Genomic DNA, 21870 nt, shown 5'->3' on the forward strand with positions numbered 1-21870 from the left:
GTTTACGCCAGTCCAACGCCGGCATACCCACATCATGTCTGGTGAACAGCCCAGTTTGACCAGAAAGTCTCCTTTGTCTTGGCGACGACCCTGTGTATTTACCCGTCTGGGTTACAGCCTGGTTCTCTCTGTCTTTTAGGCTGTAGCCTGTCGTTTCAGTTCTTGCCCAATTGTCCCAGAGTGCCATCACCACATCACCATTTTAGATAGCCCATTTGGTCACAAGTCGAGCACAGAGGAGGCCATTCGGCCCTCAGTATCCCTGACAGCTCTTTGAAGGGGTGATTTAGGGAATCCCATTCCTCCTCACATTCCTGAAAACTGGCATTCTTTCCACAATAAGAGGCACATATTCAATTTCCTTTCTTTCAGAATTGTTATTGAACCTAGCTGCTAGACACTGTGAGCCAGAACATTCCAGACCCTCAGCACTTTCCCCCTAGAAAGGCCCTTTGATCATTGCTTCTCTGTCCAATCACATTAAATCTGTGCCCTCTCATTCTCCATCGTCATGGCATTGCCCTGGGGAATGAACCAGCGAATGGCTGTCACCTATTTTGTTCAGCTGAAACAGGCGCAGTGTGTATACTTGTCCTTCCTGTCTGTGCATTAATATATGTAACTTCCAGGGAGAGGGGGCAGCGATGGGGGTGGGGGGTGAGTGGGAATAAGTAAAACATTAACTCCAGATGCCCAAAAGGAGGCTGCTGGGATGAAGTTGATATTCCCCCCACCTGATTTCACTCGTTATTGAAGTCAGTGCAGGGTAGAATCGGGCAGGGTTTAAATCCAGCCCCATTTTGTCTGTGTTCCTCCCCCTCCCCCCCTTCCCTCCCCACCCCCACCCTGGGAGGATGATGTTAACACTGTCAGACAGGAGTTTATTGAGGATGTTATAGCAGTAGAACTCATTCATTGTGAAGCTTGAATAAGTCGGGTTGTATTCAAGCTGCCGTGTCTGATGTATTGTTTATTTTACAGCTTCCTTACCCAAACCCACCCTGTCTCTGGATCCATCATCTGGTGCTATTCTACCAGGAGAGGAAGCTTCACTCACCTGTCATTTCCCCCTCACCATCTGTACTGTTGATTTCTACAGGAATGACAATGATAAACTCAGTTATTTTAATAACGTTAACTACAACATCACCTATCAGTTTAAAGTAGGTTTACCCCCGAAAGGTCACAAATCCTACACCTGTAAATATAACAAATACTTCGAGAACAACAAGACCTGGGGCTTTTCCCCACGCAGTGATCCAGTGTGGTTAACTGTAACAGGTAAGTGAGACACACCAACATTCTCAATGGCAAACATAACACTCGGAATCAGAGCATAACACAGCACAGCAAGAGGCCATTCACCCATCCTGCTGTCTCATTGAAAGGAATCTCCAAATAATCACCCTGATTTTCCCAACAGCACAGATTCCCAATCCCAAACCCTCCCCATCCCATTTGGTCCCTGTCTTGTCCTGTAATTCTTTCTCTGCTTCAGAATTTCCCCCAGTCTGGGGGCGGTGAGGGGGGGGGGGGGTGGGGTGGGAGTGGGGGGGGTGGGTGCAGGGGCGGTGACATCCAACCTCCACCTACCCCTGTGGCACACTGTAAACAACCGTGTACCTTTCACCGAGATCACCGCTCATTCTTCACAACTCTCCAGAATCCAGGCCCACTTTCTTCAACCTCTCCTCATCGGATAGTCCTTCCATCCCAAAGATTGGTCTGCTGAATCCCCACTACAATCCCAATACAGCAAGCGCAACCTTCCTGAGAAAACGAGACTAAAACTGTACACGGTGCTCCAAGTGTGGTCCAACCAACACTCTGTACAATCGCAGCAGGACATCTTCACTCAAATCCCCTTGTAATGAAGGCCAGTGTACCATTTGCCTTGCTAACTGCTCACTGTCTCTGTCTGCTGCCTTTTAGTGTCCCATAAACAAGGACACCCAGATCTCTCTGGACATCAACTCTTTCCAATCTCGCACCATTTGTACTCTTTCTCGTTTTTGTACCAGAGTGGATAATTTCACAGTTATTCACATTATATTCCATCTGTCCTATCCTTACCCAATCACTCAACCTGTCCAAATCCAACCAAACCCTCCTTTCACCATCTCCACAACTCACATTCTCACTCAGTTTATGTTTAATCCCTCCCTCGCAACCTCCCCAGTTCTGTAACCTCCTCCAGCCCCTACAATTCCCATCCTCCTGTTCAAATCCCTCTGTGAATCCCTCACACAGCCTCCACATCTCTCTGCAACAACAATCTGCTTTATTTTCCATTCACTCCGGTATATTGATAAAGGATTTTATTTTCTCTGTGTGATCGATTTGTTACAGATAAACTTCCAGAGCCCACACTCTCTACAGAGCCAGCCTCTGGTGTGGTCACAGTGGGGGAACGAGTTCAGTTTAACTGCACCTCCAGCTACCCAGCCAACATCTCCCACTTGTACAAGAAACATAGCAGATTCCCTATCGATTCCCGGAATGTCTCAGACTCCGAGCGCACTGTAATCTTCACCCTCAGTGACCTTGTACCAGAGGATAGTAACGAATACAGCTGCAGTTTTGAGAAAACTGTGAATGGGAAAGTTTACAAGTCAGATCGCAGTGCCTTCGTGGAGGTAACAGTGGAAGGTGAGAGGCATTTTAGTTACTGAATATCTTTCCCATTGTTCCTGCAAGGAGGGATTGTTATATCCCCAATAATAACTCAATTCAATTAAACTTGTGTTTAATTTATTATAAGCTGCTGGAGAGGGGGCGAGAGAGACAGAGAGAGAGAGACAGAAGAAGAGAGAGACAAAGAAAGAGACAGACAGATGAACAGACAGACAGAAAGAGAGAGAGAGAGAGCGACAGAGTGAGACAGGCTCAGAATGCCCCTTCCTCTCTATCTATGTAACCTCCTCCAGCCCCTACAATACTCATCCTGTTCAAAGCCCTTCCTCGCTCCCTTCCTCCCTATCTCTGTAACCTCCTCGGGCCCTCTACAATCCTCATCCTCCTGTTCAAATCCCTCCCTCGCTCCCTCCCTCCCTATCTCTGTAACCTCCTCCAGTCCCTACAATTCCCATCCTCCTGTTCAAACCCCTCAGTGAATCCCTCACACATCCTCCACATCTCTCTGCAACAACAATCTGCTTTATTTTCCATTCACTCCGGTATATTGATAAAGGATTTTATTTTCTCTGTGTGATCGATTTGTTACAGATAAACTTCCAGAGCCCACACTCTCTACAGAGCCAGCCTCTGGTGTGGTCACAGTGGGGGAACGAGTTCAGTTTAACTGCACCTCCAGCTACCCAGCCAACATCTCCCACTTGTACAAGAAACATAGCAGATTCCCTATCGATTCCCGGAATGTCTCAGACTCCGAGCGCACTGTAATCTTCACCCTCAGTGACCTTGTACCAGAGGATAGTAACGAATACAGCTGCAGTTTTGAGAAAACTGTGAATGGGAAAGTTTACAAGTCAGATCGCAGTGCCTTCGTGGAGGTAACAGTGAAAGGTGAGAGGCATTTTAGTTACTGAATATCATTCCCATTGTTCCTGCAAGGAGAGATTGTTATATCCCCAGTAATAACTCAATTCAATTAAACTTGTGTTTAATTTATTATAAGCTGCTGGAGAGGGGGAGAGAGAGAGAGAGAGAGACAGAGAGAGATAGAGACAAAGAGACAGAGGGAGGGAGAGAAAAGAAAGAGACAGAGAGACAGAGAGAGAGAGACAGAGAGAGAGAGACAGAGAAAGAGAAGGAGAGAGACAAAGAAAGAGACAGATAGACAGACAAACAGACAGACAGAAAGAGAGAGAGAAAGAGACAGAGAGAATGAGAGAGCCTCAAAGCGCCAGGGATCCAGGTTCAATTCCAGCCTTGAGTCACTTTCAGTGTGGACTCTGCATGTTCTCCCCGTGTCTGTGTGCATTTCCTCTGGGTGCCCTGGTTTCCTCCCACAGCCCAAAGATGTGGGGATTAGGTGGTTTGGCCATGTTAAGTTGCCCCTCAGTATCCGAAAGATGTGCAGGTCAGATGGATTGGCCATGCTAAATTTCCCTTTTGTGTTCAAAAGTCTGAGTTAGGTGGATTGACTATACTAAATTGCTCCTTAATGTCAAAAGATGTGCAGGTTAGGGGGATTGGCCATGCTGAATTCCCCTTGTGCAGGTTAGATAGGTTGGCCACGCTAAATTGCCCCTTAGTGTCCAAAGATGTGTACATTAGGTGGATTGGCCATGATAAATTACCGTTTGGTGCCCAGAGATGTGTAAGTTAGAAGAATCGGCCATGCTAAATTGTCTCTTGGTGCCCAGTGATGTATAGTTTCGGTCGATTGGCCATGCTGAATATGCGGGATTACAGGGTTAGGGCCTGAGTCAGATGCTCTTTCTGAGAGTGGGTGCAGACTCGATGGGCCAAATGGCCTCCTTCTGCACTGTTGGGATTGTGTGGTTTCTATTCTGGAGGAAATTGGAAAGCTCACCAGACTGAGTCCTGGGAGAAATGATTGAGTGGTAAGAGTTTATGTTCCATCGAAGTTTGGAGATGAAGCGGTGAACTCCGATGAAGCTTGTGAAATTCTGCAGGGGTTTGACAGGGTGGATACTGAGAGGTTGTCTCCCTTTCCTCCCCAACACCCCCTGGCTGGACAATCAGAACTGGGGAGATGGGGGTGATGGGGGTCACGCTTTCAGTATAATGCGGGGGGGGGAGGGTGAGGTGAGGGGGGGGAGGTGGCAGGCATGGACATTGAAGACTGAGATGAGGAACAATGTCTTCACTCAGAGGGTGGGGAAAGTTTTGACCCAGAGAGCAGTGGAAGGTCAGTCACTGAGTGTGTTCAAACTGAGATTAATGAACCTTTTGGTCATCACTGAGGGAACCTGGAAATATGGATTGGGAATGGAGTGTGAGTGAGGAGTTGAGGCCCAATATCTTCCATCATCCTATTGAATGGGAACACAGGCTAAACGGGGCTGAATGGCCTCCTCCTGCTTTTATACTTTCTCACTGGTTATTGACTGAGGTTTGTTAACTAACAGTCCTTTATACCATCGGACGTAGGAGTAGAAATAGGCCATTCGGCCCATCGAGTCTGCTCTGCCATTCAATGAGATCGTGACTGATCTGATGTGATAATCCTTCACTCCCACTTTCCCACCTTATCCCCTGGATTTCCTCACTGATTAACAATCTGTTTGTCTCAGCCTTGAACATACCTAACCCCCCCCCCTCCCCCAGCCTCTCCAGCCCTCTGCGGGAAAGAATTCCACAGATTCCCTCCGCCCTGAGGGAAGAAATCCCTCCCCATCTCTGTCTCCAATGGGTGACCGCCCCCCCCACCCCCGGTCCCAGACTCTCCCACAAGGGGAAACAGCCTCTCAGCATCGACCCTGTCACCACCACCACCCACCCACCTCGAGAATCCGATAAGTCTCAATAAGGTCTCCTCTCATTCTGTGAAACTCCAATGAGTACAGACCCAACCCACCTCAACCTCTCCTCATAAGAAAATCCCTCCCTACCCGGGATCGACCGAGTGAACCTTCTCTGGACTGCCTCCAATGCTGGGATATCTTTCCTTAGATAAGGAGACCAGTGCTGTGCACAGTATTCCTGGTGTGGTCTAACTCGCACCTTGAATAGTTTGAGGAAAACTTCCCTATTTATGTGTTGTTGTAAAGACTCACAATAGAAAATATAGATAAACTTAACTGTGATAATGGTCACACACACACACACACACACACAAAGACACCCTACCTTGGATTAACCCCACTCCGCATATACCTGTTTCTAAAACTCTGAGAGATGTCCATTTCCCCAAAACAACAACCCATGCAGTTTAATTCCATGAGCTAAATCCAGAAAATAGTTCCCACACCCGGTTCATGCAGGTGCAACAGGCGGTAAAGAAGGCAAATGGTGTAGAAACATTACAGCACAGTACAGGCCCTTCGGCCCTCAGTGTTGTGCTGAGCTACGTCCAATCTCAAGATCAAGCTATCCCCACCCTATAATTCTGGTGTGCTCCATGTGCCTATCCAATAACCGCTTGAAAGTTCCTAAAGTGTCCGACTCCACTATCACAGCAGGCAGTCTATTCCACACCCCAACCACTCTCTGAGTAAAGAATCTACCTCGGACATCTGTCCCTCCTATATCTCCCACCATGAACCTTATAGTTATGCCCCCTAGTAACAGCTACATCCACCCGAGGAAATAGTCTCTGCACGTCCACTCTATCAATCCCTCTCATCATTTTATAAACCTCTATTAAGTCGCCTCCACTCCAAAGAGAAAAGCCCCAGCTCCCTCAACCTTTCCTCATAGACCTACCCTCCAAACCAGGCAGCCTCCTGGTAAATCTCCTCTGCACTCTCTCCAATACTTCCACATCCTTCTTATAGTGAGGTGACCAGAACTGAACACAATATTCCAAATGAGGTCTCATCAAGGGCCGGTATAAATAACCCCACGGCTCTTAAACCCCTGTTAATAACCGTTAACACACTATAAGCCTTCTTCATGGCTCTGTCCTCTATGTTGGTCTTCATTGCGAGAGGTTTCGAGTACAGGAGCAGGGATGTGTTGTTGCAATTATACAGGGGCCCTGTTGAGGCCACACCAGAATATTGTGTGCAGTTTGGGTCACCTTTTCTGAGGAAGGAGGTTCTTGCTCTCGAGGGAGTGCAGCGATTCCAGGGATGGTGGGACTGATGTATGAGGAGAGATTGACCAGGTTAGGATTGTTTTTACTGGAATTCAGACGAACACAGAGTGGATAATCAGAAGCTTTTTCCCAGGGTGGAAAAATCAATTACTAGGGGGCACAGGTTTAAGGTGCGAGGGGCAAGGTTTAAAGGAGATGTACGAGACAGATTTTTTACAGAGGGTGTGGGTGTCTGGAAATCGTTGCCGGGAGAGATGGTGGAAGTGGATAAGATAGTGACTTTTAAGTGGCGTTTTGACAAATACATGAGTAGGATGGGAATAGAGGGAGATGGTCCCTAGAAGGGTAGGGGGTTTTAGTTCAGTCGGGCAGCATGATCAGTACAGACTTGGAGGGCCGAAGGGCCTGTTCCTGTGCTGTAATTTTCTTTGTTTTGAATGAGGGGGATCTCTTACAGATTTATAAAATTCTAACAGGACTGGACAGGGTAGATGCAGCGAGGATATTCCCGATGGTGGGAGAGTCCAGAACCAGGGGTCACAGTCCGAGGGTACAGGGTAGACCATTTAGGATGGAGGTCTAAAGAGTGGTGAGCCTGTAAAATTCATTCCCACAGGAAGTAGTCGATGCCAAAACATTGAATGTATTCAAGAGGCAGCTGGATATCACACTTGGAGCGAATGGGATCAAAAGTTATGGGGAGAAAGCAGGATTAGGATATTGAGCTGGACGATCAGCCATGATTGTAATGAATGGTGGAACAGGATTGAAGGGCCGAGTGGCCTCCTCCTGCTCCTATCTTCTATGTTTCTGTGAATTGTACCTTTAATTTCAGGGAGCCTTTTTTCTGAAACAGCATAGCCTTCCTGAGATTCTAGCAGGGAATTCTGCTTTCCAGGACAACTTCTGTTTCCAACTGGCTGTGGCTCTGAGTGTAACTCCTCACCAGCCAGTCCTATAGCAGCGTACAGCTAACCCTGGCCCTGATATAGGAACTAGGAACAGGAGTAGGCCATCCGACCCCTCGAGCCTGCTCCGCCATTCAATAAGATCATGGCTGGATTCAGCTCCACTTACCCGCCCGCTCACCGTAACCCTTAATTCCTTTACTGTTCAAAAATTTATCTATCTTTGCTTTAAAAACATTCAATGAGGGACTGCTTCACTGGGCAGGGAATTCCACAGATTCACAACTCTTTGTGTGAAGAAGTTCCTCCTCAACTCAGTCCTAAATCTGCTTCCCCTTATTTTGAGGCTATGCCCCCTAGTTCTAATTCCACCCACCCATAGAAGCAACTTCCCTGCTTCTATCTTATCCATTCCCTCATAATCTTATATCTTTCTATAAGATTTCCCCTTATTCTTCTGAATTCCAATGAATGAGTGTAGCCCCAGTCTACTCAGTCTCTCCTCAAAAGCCAAACCTCTCAACTCCGGAATCAACCTAGTGAATCTCCTCTGCACCCCCTCCAGTGCCAGTTTTCTCAAGTAAGGAGACCAAAACTGTACACAGTACTCCAGGTGTGGCCTCACCAACACCTTATACAGCTGCAACATAATCGTGCTGTTTTTAAACTCTATCTCTCTAGCAATGAAAGACAAAATTCCATTTGCCTTCTTAATTACCTGCTGTACCTGCAAACCAACTCTTGAGATTCCTGCACGAGGACACCCAGGTCCCTCTGCACAGCAGCATGCTGCAATTTTTTACCATTTAAATATTAGTCCATTTTGCTGTTATTCGTACCAAAATGGATGACCTCGCATTTACCAACATTGTACTCCGTCTGTCAGACCCTCGCCCACTCAGACTACGAACATTCCTTTGCAGACTTTTAGCATCCTCTGCACACTTTGTTCTGCCACTCACCTTAGTGTCATCTGTGAATTTTGACACACTCTGCTGTGTTTCCCTTTCAATCTCATTCTATCTGAACACCTCACCCAGGAAGTCATGCTTTTGGCGTGCCAGTGTGACGTGTTCCGATGTTCTAAACTTTGAAATCATACCTTCGATATTTTAACACTTCTATACCCTATTCTTCTCCATTTCACTTAAGTAAGTAATTGTTTATCCTGCTGCTAATCTAATTCACATTTCAAAAAATGTCCAGACAGCGGCACTCTTTTAAATTCCTCTTCATCCAATTCTTTAACCTTTATTGTCTCCCAGCTTCCTTCACCTTTATTTTGGAACCATTCACTTTATTTTAGACCATTTTGGAAGGTCTAGTACAGATAGGAAATATATAGTAAATGGCAGAACTCTAAGAGTATTGATAGGCAGAGGGATCTGGGTGTACAGGTACACAGATCACTAAAAGTGGCAATGCAGGTGGAGAAGGTAGTCAAGAAGGCATACGGCATTCTTGCCTTCATCAGCTGGGGCATTGAGTTTAAAAATTGGAAAGTCATGTTGTAGTTTTATTGAACCTTAGTTAGGCCGCACTTGGAATATAGTGTTCAATTCTGGTCGCCACACTACCAGGAGGTTGTGCAGTTTTGGTCGTCGCACTTACGCAAGGATATTTTGGCCTTGGAGGGAGTGCAGAGGAGGTTTACTAGGCTGATACAGGAGTTGAGGGGGTTGAACTATGAGGAGAGGCTGAATAAACTAGGCTTGTACTCGTTAGAGTTTAGAAGAATGAGGGGAGATCTCATTGAGACGTATAAGATGATGAATGGGATGGATAGGATAGAGGTGGAGAGGCTCTTCCCATTCAGAAAGGACAGTAGGACTAGAGGGCACAGCCTCAAGATAAAGGGGGTCAGTTTAGAACGGAGTTGAGGAGGAACTTCTTCACTCAAAGGGTGGTGAATCTCTGGAATTCTCTGCCCGTTAAAGTGGTGGAGGCTGCCTCGCTAAATATATTTAAGACACGGGTAGATAGGTTTTTGATAGGCAAGGGGATTAAGGGTTATGGGGAGAGGGCGGGAAAGTGGAACTGAGCCACTTCAGATCAGCCATGATCTTATTGAATGGTGGGGCAGGGTCGAAGGGCTAGATGGCCTACTCCTGCTCCTATTTCTTATGTTCTTATGTTCTGATGTGGAGGCTTTGGAGAGGACACAGAAAAGATTTACCAGGATGTTGCCTGGTATGGAGGGCATTAGCTATGAGGAGAGATTGGAGAAACTTGGTTTGTTCTCACTGGAACGATGGAGGTTAAGGGGGCGATCTGGTAGAAGTCTACAAGATTATGAGGGGCATGGACAGAGGGGATAGTCAGAAGCTTTTTCCCAGGGCGGAAGAGTCAATTACTCGGGGGCACAGGTTTAAGGTGCGAGGGACAAGGTTTAAAGAAGATGTATGAGGCAGATTTTTTTACGCTAAGAATGGTGGAAGCAGATACAATAGTGACTTTTAAAGGGCTTCTTGACAAATCCATGAATAGGATGGGAATAGGGGGATAGAGTCCCTGGAAAATTAGGGTGTTTTAGTTCAGTCGGGCAGCATGGTCGGTGCAGGCTTGAGGGCCGAAGGGCCTGTTCCTGTGCTGGAATTTTCTTTCTTCTTTGTTCTATTTCACCCCAACAGAACCATAGAACCACAGAACATTACAGCACAGAAACAGGCCTTTGGGCCCTTCTGGGCTGTGCCAAACCATTTTTCTGCCTAGTCCCACTGACCTGCACCTGGACCATATCTCTCCACACCCCTCTCACCTGTCCAAGTGTTTCTTAAATGTTCAAAGTGAGCCCACATTTACCACTTCATCTGGCAGCTCATTCCACACTCCCACCACTCTCTGTGTGAAGAAGCCCCCACTAATATTCCCTTTAAACTTTCCCCCCTTCACCCTTAACCCATGTCCTCTAGTTTCTTTCTCCCTTAGCCTCAGTGGATAAAGCCTGCTTGCATTCACTCTATCTATACCCATCATAATTTTATACACCTCTATCAAATCTCCCCTCATTCTTCTATGCTCCAGGGAATAAAGTCCTAACCTATTCAATCTTTCTCTGTAACTCAGTTTCTCAAGTCCCAGCAACATCCTTGTAAACCTTCTCTGCACTCTTTCAACCTTATTTACATCCTTCCTGTAATTAGGTGACCAAAACTGCACACAATACCTAAATTCAACCTCACCAATGTCTTATACAACCTCACCATAACATTCCAGCTCTTACACTCAATTCTTTGATTTATAAAGGTCAATGTACCAAAGGCACTCTTTACGACCCTATCTACCTGTGACCCCACTTTTAGGGAATTCTCTCCCTGTATTCCCAGATCCCTCTGTTCTACTGCACTCTTCAGTGTCCTACCACTTACCTTGTATGTTCTACCTTGGTTTGACCTTCCAAAGTGCAATACCTCACACTTGTCTGCATTAAACTCCATCTGCCATTTTTCAGCCCACTTTTCTAGCTGGTCCAAATCCCTCTGCAAGCTTTGAAAACCTTCCTCACTGTCCATTCCACCTCCAATCTTTGTATCATCAACAAATTTGCTGATCCAATTAACCACATTATCATCCAGATCATTGATATAGATGATAAACAACAGTGGACCCAACACCAATCCCTGTGGCACACCACTCGTTACAGGCCTCCACTCAGAGAAGCAATCCTCCACTACCACTCGCTGGCTTCTTCCATTGAGCCAATGTTTAATCCAATTTACTACCTCTTCATGTATACCTAGCGACTGAACCTTCCTAACTAACCTCCCATGTGGGACCTTGTCAAAGGCCTTACTGAAGTCCATGTAGACAACATCCGCTGCCTTCCCTTCATCCACTTTCCTGGTAACCTCCTCGAAAAACTCCAATAGATTGGTCAAACATGACCTACCACACACAAAGCCATGTTGACTCTCCCTAATAAGTCCCTGTCCATCCAAGTATTTGTAGATCCTATCTCTTAGTACTCCTTCCAATAAGTTACCTGCTACCAACGTCAAACTTATCGGCCTGTAATTTCCTGGATTACTTTTTCAGCCTTTTTTAAACAACGGAACAACATGAGCGATGCTCTAATCATCCAGCACCTCACCCGTGGACACCGGCATTTTAAATATATCTGCCAGGGGCCCCTGCAATTTCAACACTAGTCTCCCTCAAGGTCCGAGGGAATACCCTGCCCGGTCCTGGGGATTTATCTATTCTGATTTGCCTCAAGACAGCAAGCACCTCCTCCCCTTTAATCTGTATAGGTTCCATGACCTCCCTACTTGTTTGCCTTATTACCATAGACACCATGCCAGTTTCCTTAGTAAATGTGGATGCAAAAAACCCATTTAATATCTCCCCCATTTCTTTTGGTTCCATACAAAGCCGACCACTCTGATCTTCAACAGGACCAATTTTATCCCTTACTATCCTTCTGCTCTTAATATACCTGTAGAAGCTCTTAGGATTATCCTTCACCTTGACTGCCAAAACAACCTCATGTCTTCTTTTAGCCCTCCTGATTTCTTTCTTGCACTTTTTATATTCCTCAAGCATCTTATTTGTTCCGTGTTGCCTATACATGTCATACATCTCTCTCTTTATCAGAGTTCCAATATCCCTCGAGAACCAAGGTTCCTTATTCTTATTCACTTTGCCTTTAATCCTGACAGGAACGTATGAACTCTGCGCTCTCAAAATTTCTCCTTTGAAGGCCTCCCACTTACCAATCACATCCTTGCCAGACAGCAGCCTATCCCAATTCATGCTTTTTAGATCCTTCCTCATTCCTTCAAATTTGGCCTTTTTCCAGTTTAGAATCTCAACCCGAGGACCAGGTCTGTCCTTATCCATGATCAAGTTGAAACTAATGGTGTTATGATCACTGGAACCAAAGTGTTCCCCTACACACACTTCCATCACTTGTCCTAACTCATTTCCTAATAGGAGATCTAATATTGCATCCTCTCTAGTTGGTGCCTCTATATGTTGATTTAGAAAATTTTCCTGAACACATTTTACAAACTCCATCCCATCTCGACCATTAACAGTATGCGAGTCCCAATCTATATGTGGAAAATTAAAATCCCCTACTATCACAACCTTATGTTTCCAGCAGTTGTCAGCTATCTCTCTGCAGATTTGCTCCTCTAATTCTCGCTGACTATTGGGTGGTCTATAATACAATCCCATTAATGTGGTCATACCTTTCCTGTTTCTCAGCTCCACCCATATGGCCTCAGTAGACAAGCCCTCAAATCTGTCCTGCCTGAGCACTGCTGTAACATTTTCCCTGACTAGCAATGCCACTCCCCCACCCTTCATCCCTCTGTCTCTGCCACGTCTGAAACATCAGAACTCTGGAACATTGAGCTGCCAGACCTGCCCCTCCTGTAGCCAAGTTTCACTAATGGCTATAATGTCATAATTCCATGTGTCAATCCACGTCCTCAACTTGTCCGCCTTCCGCACAATACTCCTGGCATTGAAATAGACACACCTCAGAAGATTATTACCACCACACACAACCCTTCTATTTGTGATTTTACATGAACTATCATCATTTATTTTCACCCTCATTCCACGATCTGGCACTCTGGTTCCCATCCCCCTGCAAATCTAGTTTAAACCCTCCCCAATAACACGAGCAAACCTCCCTGCCAGTATATTGGTCCCCTTGTAGTTCAGGTGTACAAGGTCTCTCTCGTACAGGTCCCACCTGCCCCAGAAGAGGTCCCAATGATCTAGAAATCTGAAACCCTGCCCCCTACACCAGTTCCTCAGCTACGTGTTCATCTGCCTAAGCATCCTACTCTTACCCCCACTGGCATGTGGCACAGGTACCAATCCTGAGATTACTACCCTCGGAGTCCTGTTTTTTAACTTCCTGCTGAGCTCTCTATACTCACTCTTCAGGACCTCCTCACTCTTTCTTCCTACATCATCGGCAGCGATGTGGACCATGACATCTGGCTGATCATCCTCCCACTCCAAAATGCTGTGCACGCGATCAGAGACATCCCTGAGCCTGGCACCCGGGTCACATCCTTGCCAGAGAACAGCCTGTCCCAATCCACGCTTTTTAGATCCTTCCTCATTTCTTCAAATTTGGCCTTTTTCCAGTTTAGGAACTCAACCCGAGGACCAGATCTATCTTTATCCTTGATCAAGCTCAAACTAATTCTTAAATCTTTATTTTATTCCGACCCCGGGATCTGTCTCCTCCCCCACCAATCACTGACTCTGTGACTGTTCCTGAGTGCTGTAAACTATTCATCACCCTGTCTGTTTAATTGCAGAGAAACTCCCCAGGGCCAACATTTCGATCGACCCGCCCTCAGGTGAGGTGAGCAGAGGGGAGGCCATTCACATTACCTGTGTCGGATCCATTCTAGCCCGTGGAGGTCGGTTTCACTTACACAGAGAGGGTGAAGAGGACAGGACCCTGAACGTGTCTGACCCCCAGCAGTCAGCACATTTCACCGTCAATGACACCAACACAACCGGGACATGGAATTACTCCTGTAGTTACAACAGGATGGTAAAGGGAAGAGAATATCACTCACCCCGCAGTGATGGGGTACGGGTAACAGTGAAACGTAAGTGGTGACACATCCAATAAAAATATTTATTCTGAGTGTTCAGAACCTTCAGACATGTCTTCAGTAGATTTAAAATGAAAGATTGTAGTGTCACTGCTATTGCAGTGAGGGAAACGGGGGCAATTCCTTTGTGCACAGCAGGATCCCACAGGCAGCAATGAGATAATGACCCAGGTGCTAAAATGATGCAAGTTGCAGGGTAGATATCTCATTGGTCTCCAGGGACAACAGCTCAGGCTCGCTTCACAACTCCGGACATTTAATGTTTTGTCTCACACGCGTCTCAGAGAGCAGCCAGCACTGTCGCTCTGCATCTCCTCTGAACGTAGGAACGATTGGTTTCAGAGCAGGAGTAAGGCCCACTCAGCCTCTCCAGCCCTCCTGTTTTTATTCATTTGTGGGACATGGGCATCACTGGCTGGGCCAGTATTTATTGCCCATCCCTAGCTGTCCTTGAGAAGGTGGTGATGGGCTGCCTTCTCGAATCACTGCAGTCCATGTTCTGTGGGCTGACCCACAGTGCTGTTAGGGAGGGAGTTCCAGGATTTTGACCCAGTGACAGTGAAGGAACGGCCGATATATTTCCAAGTCAGGATGGTGTGTGTGGGGCTCGGAGGGGGAACTTGCAGGTGGTGGTGTTCCCCATGTGTCTGCTGCCCTTGTCCTTCTAGGTGGTAGAGGTGGCGGGTTTGGAAGGTGCTGTGGAAGGAGCCTTGGTGAGTCGCTGCAGTGCATCTTGTAGATGGTACACACGGCTGCCTCTGTGTGTCGGTGGTGGAGGGAGTGAATGTTGAAGGTGGGGGTTAGTGTGTAGATCGAGCGGGGGCTGCTTTGTCCTGGATGGTGTCGAGCTTCTCGAGTGTTGTTGGGAGCCGCACTCATCCAGGTAAGTGGAGAGTATTCCATCACACTCCTGACTTGTGTCCTTGTAGATGGTGGACAGGCTTTGGGGGGAGTCAGGAGGTGAGTTACTCTCTGCAGGATTCCCAGTCTCTGACCTGCTCTGGGAGCCACTGTGTCTGCATCTAGTTGAGTTTCTCCTACTACTCCATTTGATTAGAATGTGGCTGACCTTTTTGTACCCTACATTCCATACCCTACACCCCACTCCCTCCGTCCCCCCCACTCCCTCTGTCCCCCCCACCCTCACCTCCCCCCCCACTCTTCCCTCCCCTAACCCCACCCCTCCTCCCATCCCCTGGCACACTCTGGCAATGCAGCACTCCTTCAACGTTGCACTGGGACTGAAGGCCTATGTGAGATGTCCATGGCTGATAACAGCAAGAAGGACAAGGGGGGGTCAGTAGATGCACGGGGAACACCATCACCTGGAGGTTCAACCCTCCAAGTCCCATACTTACTGCATTGGAAATATATCGGCCGTTCCTTCACTGTCACTGCGGTCAAAATCCTGGAACTCCCTCCCTAACAGCACTGTGGGTGTACCTACACCACACGGGACTGACTGAAGTCCAATAACAATCCTGGAACTCCCTCCCTAACAGCACTGTGGGTGTACCTACACCTCAGGGAACTACAGTGGATTCAAGATGGTGGCTCACCCACCACCTTCTCAAGGTTGATAGAGGTGGGAACTGTTTTGATCAGCACTTGCGTGACCATACATACAAGGATGGGGAGAAAGTACTGGAAAATGGGGTTGGGATCGATAGGTGCTTGATGGTTGGAGCAGACACGATAGACTGAAGGGCCTCTCCCTGCATCATAACTTTTCTATGGTTCGAGGGTTTGCCATTGGTTGATCTAGCTCAATAAGAAACATTATATTCCAGTTGTGACAAAAACATCTTCTCATTTCAGCTGCATCGAGTGGAGAAAACGGGGACAAGGGCTCCAATCAAGGTTTGTGTCACACTTATACCATTCCTCTCTCCCCCTACCTCTCCCCCTCTCGCAAATTGGCTGGGGAGTCTTGCATTTGCACCTGTCATTTTGTCATGAGGACATGGGAAAAAGACAAGGCCATTCAGCCCCTCAAGCCTGTTCGTGCCTTGCATTGAAATCACAGCCAATATTGCTCATTCGCCTATTACCCGATTGTGTATTGTAGCCTGTGTTGCTGATGTTACAGAGAGATGTACGTATGTACGGGTCTGTCTGCCCATCCACCCTCCGTCCCTCCCTCCCTTCGTTTGTCTCTCCGTCCAGATGTGTTCTGTAGCACAGACACTGTTGCAGAACAGGACTGTGCAGATGTTCCAGGGAGATGGTTTCTCTTTGGACTTGGCGGGAGTATCTGAGGTTGTTGTTGGGAGGCGGTGAGAGTTGTTCTCTCTGGTTGTTAGTTATTTTTTAATGGATATTCCAACAGGTACAGAAACCATGGTGGTGATAGTGGGTGTGTGTGCAGCGCTGACATTAATCCTCCTATTCATAGGACTTGCCATCTTCATCCACCGCAAGAAACGTAAGTGATAGTTTATAATCTCCCTCCGTGACGCAACACTGCCAAAATCAATCACCTCCGACAGTGCAGCCCTCCCTCAGTACTGGCACCGGGGGGGAGTGTCAGCCTGGATTATGGAGCTCAAATCCTAGAGTATATACATCTACCCCCGACAGTGCAGCACTCCCTCAGTACTGGCACCGGGGGGAGTGTCAGCCTGGATTATGGAGCTCAAATCCTAGAGTATATACATCTACCCCCGACAGTGCAGCACTCCCTCAGTACTGGCACCGGGGGGGAGTGTCAGCCTGGATTATGGAGCTCAAATCCTAGAGTATATACATCTACCCCCGACACTGCAGCACTCCCTCAGTACTGGCACCGAGGGGAGTGTCGGCCTGGATTATGGAGCTCAAATCCTAGAGTATATACATCTACCCCCGACAGTGCCGTACTCCCTCAGTACGTAGCTTGGAGAGGGTTGGGATTGTTCTCCCTGGAGAGGAGAAAGCTGAAAGAAGAGATTCTAATGATAATAGAACACAGAACATAGAACATTACAGCGCAGAACAGGCCCTTCGGCCTTCAATGTTGCGCCGACCAATTAAGAAAAAGCAATGACCCTCTAACCTAAACCAATCCCTTTCCATCCATAAACCTATCCACGGATCTCTTAAACGCCCCCAAACTAGGCGCATTTACAACTGCAGCAGGCAGGGCATTCCAATCCCTCACCACCCTCTGGGTAAAGAACCTACCCCTGACATCCGTCCTATAACTACCACCCCTTAATTCAAAGCTATGCCCCCTCGTGCTAGCTTTCTCCATCCGAGGAAAAAGGCCATCACTGTCCACCCTATCTAAACCTCTAATCATCTTATATGTTTCAGTAAGGTCCCCTCTTAGCCGCCTTCTTTCCAGCGAAAACAACCTCAAATCCCTCAGTCTCTCCTCATAGGACCTCCCCTCCATACCAGGCAACATCCTGGTAAACCTCCTCTGCACCCTCTCCAAAGCCTCCACATCCTTCCTATAATGTGGGGACCAGAACTGCACACAATACTCCAAGTGCGGATGCACCAGAGTTTTGTACAGTTGCAACATGACGTTGCGGCTCCTAAATTCAATCCCCCTACCAATAAACGCCAAGACACTGTATGCCTTCCTAACAACCTTATCGACTTGATTTCCAACTTTCAGGGATCTATGCACATATACACCTAGATCCCTCTGTTCATCCACACTATTCAGAGTCCACCGTTAGCCCTATACTCTACACATCTGTTGTTCCTGCCAAAGCGAATTACCTCACACTTTTCCGCATTAAACTCCATCCGTCACCTCTCGGCCCAACTCTGCAACTTGTCCAAGTCTCTCTGCAAACTATGACACCCCTCCTCACTATCTACCACTCCTCCGACTTTGGTGTCATCAGCAAATTTACTAATCCATCCTTCTATACCCTCATCCAGATCATTTATAAAAATTACAAACAGCAGTGGCCCCAAAACAGATCCCTGAGGCACACCACTCGTAACCGAACTCCATGACGAATACTTTCCATCAACCACCACCCTCTGTCTCCTATCTGCTAGCCAATTCCTGATCCAATTTCCTAAATCACCCTCAATCCCATACATCTGCAATTTCTGCAGAAGCATTCCATGGTGAACCTTATCAAACGCCTTACTAACGTCCATATATACCACGTCAACTGCCTTACCCCCATCCACCTCTTCGGTCACTTTTTCAAAAAACTCAATAAGGTTAGTAAGGCACGACCTACCCTTCACAAAACCGTGCTGACTATCTCCAATCAATTCATTACTCTCCAAATAACTATAAATCCTATCCCTAATAATTTTTTCTAATACTTTGCCCACAACAGAAGTAAGACTCACCGGTCTATAATTCCCAGGGAAATCTCTGTTCCCCTTCTTAAACAATGGGACAACATTCGCTATCCTCCAATCTTCTGGCACTATACCAGTGACCAACGACAACCTGAAGATCAGAGCCAGAGGCTCTGCAATCGCCTTCCTTGCCTGCCAGAGAATCCTAGGGTAAATCCCGTCCGGCCCAGGGGACTTATCTATTTTCAAACCTTCAAGATAAGTTCGGAGCCTGAAGGGAGCTGGACAGGGTAAACCGGTAGAGATTGTTCCCCCTCGTAAAAAGATCAAGAACAATAGGATGCAAATTTGAAGTGATTGACAAAAATGTGACGTTGAGGACAAAGCTTTTTGCACACGAGTGGTTGGGTTCTGGAATGTTCTGCTTGGGATTGTGGTGGAGGCAGGTTCAATCGAGACATTGGAGAGGGAATTGGAATCGAAATAATGTGCAAAGGGTATGGGGAAATGGCAGGGGATTAGAACTAATCATGATGCTCGTTTTGAGAGCTGATGCAGACATGATGGACTGAATGGCCTCCTTGCACAGATCCCATGCTCCTGTCTCACTCGCCACTCTCTTTTCTCTCTGTTTCTAGATGCTCCAGGGCCTCCCTCCACAGAAAATAACGTGAGTATCTTCAATCGCGTCTCTGCTACACTTGCTATTTATTTTTCACGGCGTTCTCTCTGAGATGTGGGGGTCACTGGCCAAGCCGGTGTTGGATCCCCAATCCCAAACACCAGCCTCACCAGCGATGCCCACATCCCCGTGATGCAATGAGCCACCAGGCAGCCAAACCGGTGCCCATTAAGAGTCAGCCGTGGGGCAGAGTCAGGTCTAGGCCAGACTGGGTAAGGAACTGCAGATTTCCGTTCCCGAATGGGGAGAGGCACCGAACCAGATGGCCTGTTAATGGTCATCATTACTAAGATTAGTGCCGAACTTCTGATCAGCAGCTTGATCTTCCATTCCAAAACTGTATTCCAGGAGGGTTCACCTGGCTACCCAGCCCAGAATTCCCAGATTTCCACCTCCCGTGGCTGCTCCCACTACTGCCCCCTGCCTCCAGCCACCCCTCCCAAGGCTTCCTGGAGCCAGCGGCTGTGGAGTGATGATTCCATGGGATTTATCCACCGTGGGATTCGGGATGTGTGCATCTCCATCCATGAGGGTGGCAGGACATGCTGAGAGAACAGGAGGCAAAGCTAATAAATACTTGGAAATTGGAGAAGGAGGAGGACAAACGGTCTTCTGCACAGTAGGGATTCTATGATTGTGCTAAACTCCAGTGAATACAGGCCCAGTCAAACCAATCTCTCCTCAGAGGACAGTCCCACCAACCCTGGTATTAGCCAAGTGACCCTCCACTGCAATCCCCCTATGGCAAACACATCCTTTCTTAGGGGAGACCAAAACCTCACACAATACTCCAGGTGTGGTCTCACCGAGATCCCTGGGCAGCTGCTTTGAGACACCTTGACTTCTGAACTCTGATGCCACTATTGAGGGTGCGGAGGAGGATGGGGGTACGGATGAGGGCTCCCAGGCTGGGCGTAAGTGCCAGCCCCAGATTTAAGTTACCTGTCAAAAGACACAAATACACTGTTGGATTTATTTGTAACAGAGCTAGTTGTCAGAAGAACAGCAGGAACAGAGGCAGTACCAGGGTGGCACAGTGGTTAGCACTGCTGCCTCACAGCGCCAGGGACCCGGGTTCGATTCCAGCCTCAGGTCACTGTCTGTGTGGAGTTTGCACATTCTCCCCATGTCTGCGTGGGTTTCCTCCAGGTGCTCTGCTTTCCTCCCATTGTCCAAAGATGTGTGGGTTAGGTGGATTGGCCGTGCTAAATTGACTCTAGTGTCAGGGGGGCTATCAGGGTAAATGTGAGGGGATACGGGGATACCAGGCCTCCAGCTTGGGTGGGATTGTGGTCAGTACAGACTCAATGGGCTGAATGGCCTCCTTCTGCACTGTAGGAATTCTCTGAGCTTTCGAAATGGAATTGAGTGAATTCTTCATCAGTTTGATGATGGCATTTAATGGAGAAATGGCATCATTTTTAATTTGAGAAATGGTGGTGGGGTGTGGCAGGGGAATTACTCCCGCAGGGGGCCAATATGGTCAAAGGGCATTCTTTCCTTCAAAAACCATTCAATGATTGAAGATGAGACTGTTTAGTGGTGCAGGGTGGGTGAGGAATGGAGGGGGGGAGCCAACAATGGGGGAGCGGGGTGAATGGGACAGTAACACCAGGGGCGGATGGGCCAAAAGGCCTCCCTGCTGTATCCACGCCTTCAACACTATCGCTTCTGTTGTGCAGGGATCTGACCAACTTGTCTACGCCACTCTGAACACCACCGCCCTCAATCGCAAAGCCACTTCCCCCACCAGAGCCCTGTCCCCAAGCCGAACAGCCGATGAGGAGACCTGCGTGTACGCGGAGATGAAGATCCAATAGCAGGACGGGGACGGGGACGGGGGCGGGGGGTTTATGGGGAGAGGAACAGAAGATGGAGAGCGATTAGCCAAAACTACTGTCCAACCCAGCGGTGAAGGTTTGGGATCCGTCCCTACTCAATATTGAACTCAATCACAGCGATAATGACAGCCGGATGCCCAACAACATCTCAAAGACCAGCACACCATAATCCGCAAGAGAATCAGGCCATTCGGCCCATCGAGTCTGCTTCACTATTCAACAAGATCACGACTGATCTGATGTGACAATTCTTAACTCCCGCTTTCCCGCCTTATACCTTGGATTCCCTCACTGATTAACAATCTGTCTGTCTCAGCCTCAAACATACCTAACCCCCACCTCCCAGCCTCTCCAGCCCTCTGCGGGAAAGAATTCCACAGATTCACTCCGCTCTGAGAGAAGAAATTCCTCTCCATCTCTGTCTCCAATGGGCATTTATTGTCTTTTTTATTTCTGTTTGGTGTAAGAGTGGTGAGGCAATTGCGGCCAAACCATAGCTTCGAAGGGAAATTAGAGATAGGATCAGATTCAAGGAAGAAGCTTACAAACTGGCAAGAGAAAGCAATAGCCGGAGGATTGGGAGCAGTTTAAAATTCAGCAAAGGAGGACCAAGGGATTGAATAAGAAGAGAAAAATAGAGTATGAAAGTAAGCTGGCGGAGAGGGAGCCTAACATCAGCACTGGGGAAGTTGCGAGTCTATTATCAAGGATTTCATAACTCAGTATTTGGAAGGCAGTGATAAAATCAGACAAAGTCAGCATGGATTTACAAAAGGGAAATCACGCTTGACAGATCTGTTGGAATTCTTTGAGGATGTAACTCGTGGAATTGACCAAGGAGAACCAGTGGATGTGATTTATTTAGACTTTGAGAATGCTTTTGACAAGGTCTCACATAACAGAC

The 21870-nt window shown here is 47.5% G+C and overlaps 1 long non-coding RNA gene across 1 annotated transcript; it reads left to right on the forward strand.

The window, feature by feature from the left end:
* Positions 1-16519: 16519 nt before the first annotated feature.
* LOC145345294 (uncharacterized) lies at positions 16520-20945 on the forward strand. The gene is made up of 3 exons (XR_013887046.1): positions 16520-16611; positions 19082-19113; positions 20808-20945. It is a non-coding gene; the product is annotated as an uncharacterized LOC145345294 (long non-coding RNA).
* The last annotated feature ends 925 nt before the right edge of the window (positions 20946-21870 follow it).

Source organism: Carcharhinus amblyrhynchos, chromosome 7, assembly GCF_965287045.1.
Source record: "Carcharhinus amblyrhynchos chromosome 7, sCarAmb.v2.hapA, whole genome shotgun sequence".
Lineage (NCBI taxonomy): Eukaryota > Metazoa > Chordata > Chondrichthyes > Carcharhiniformes > Carcharhinidae > Carcharhinus > Carcharhinus amblyrhynchos.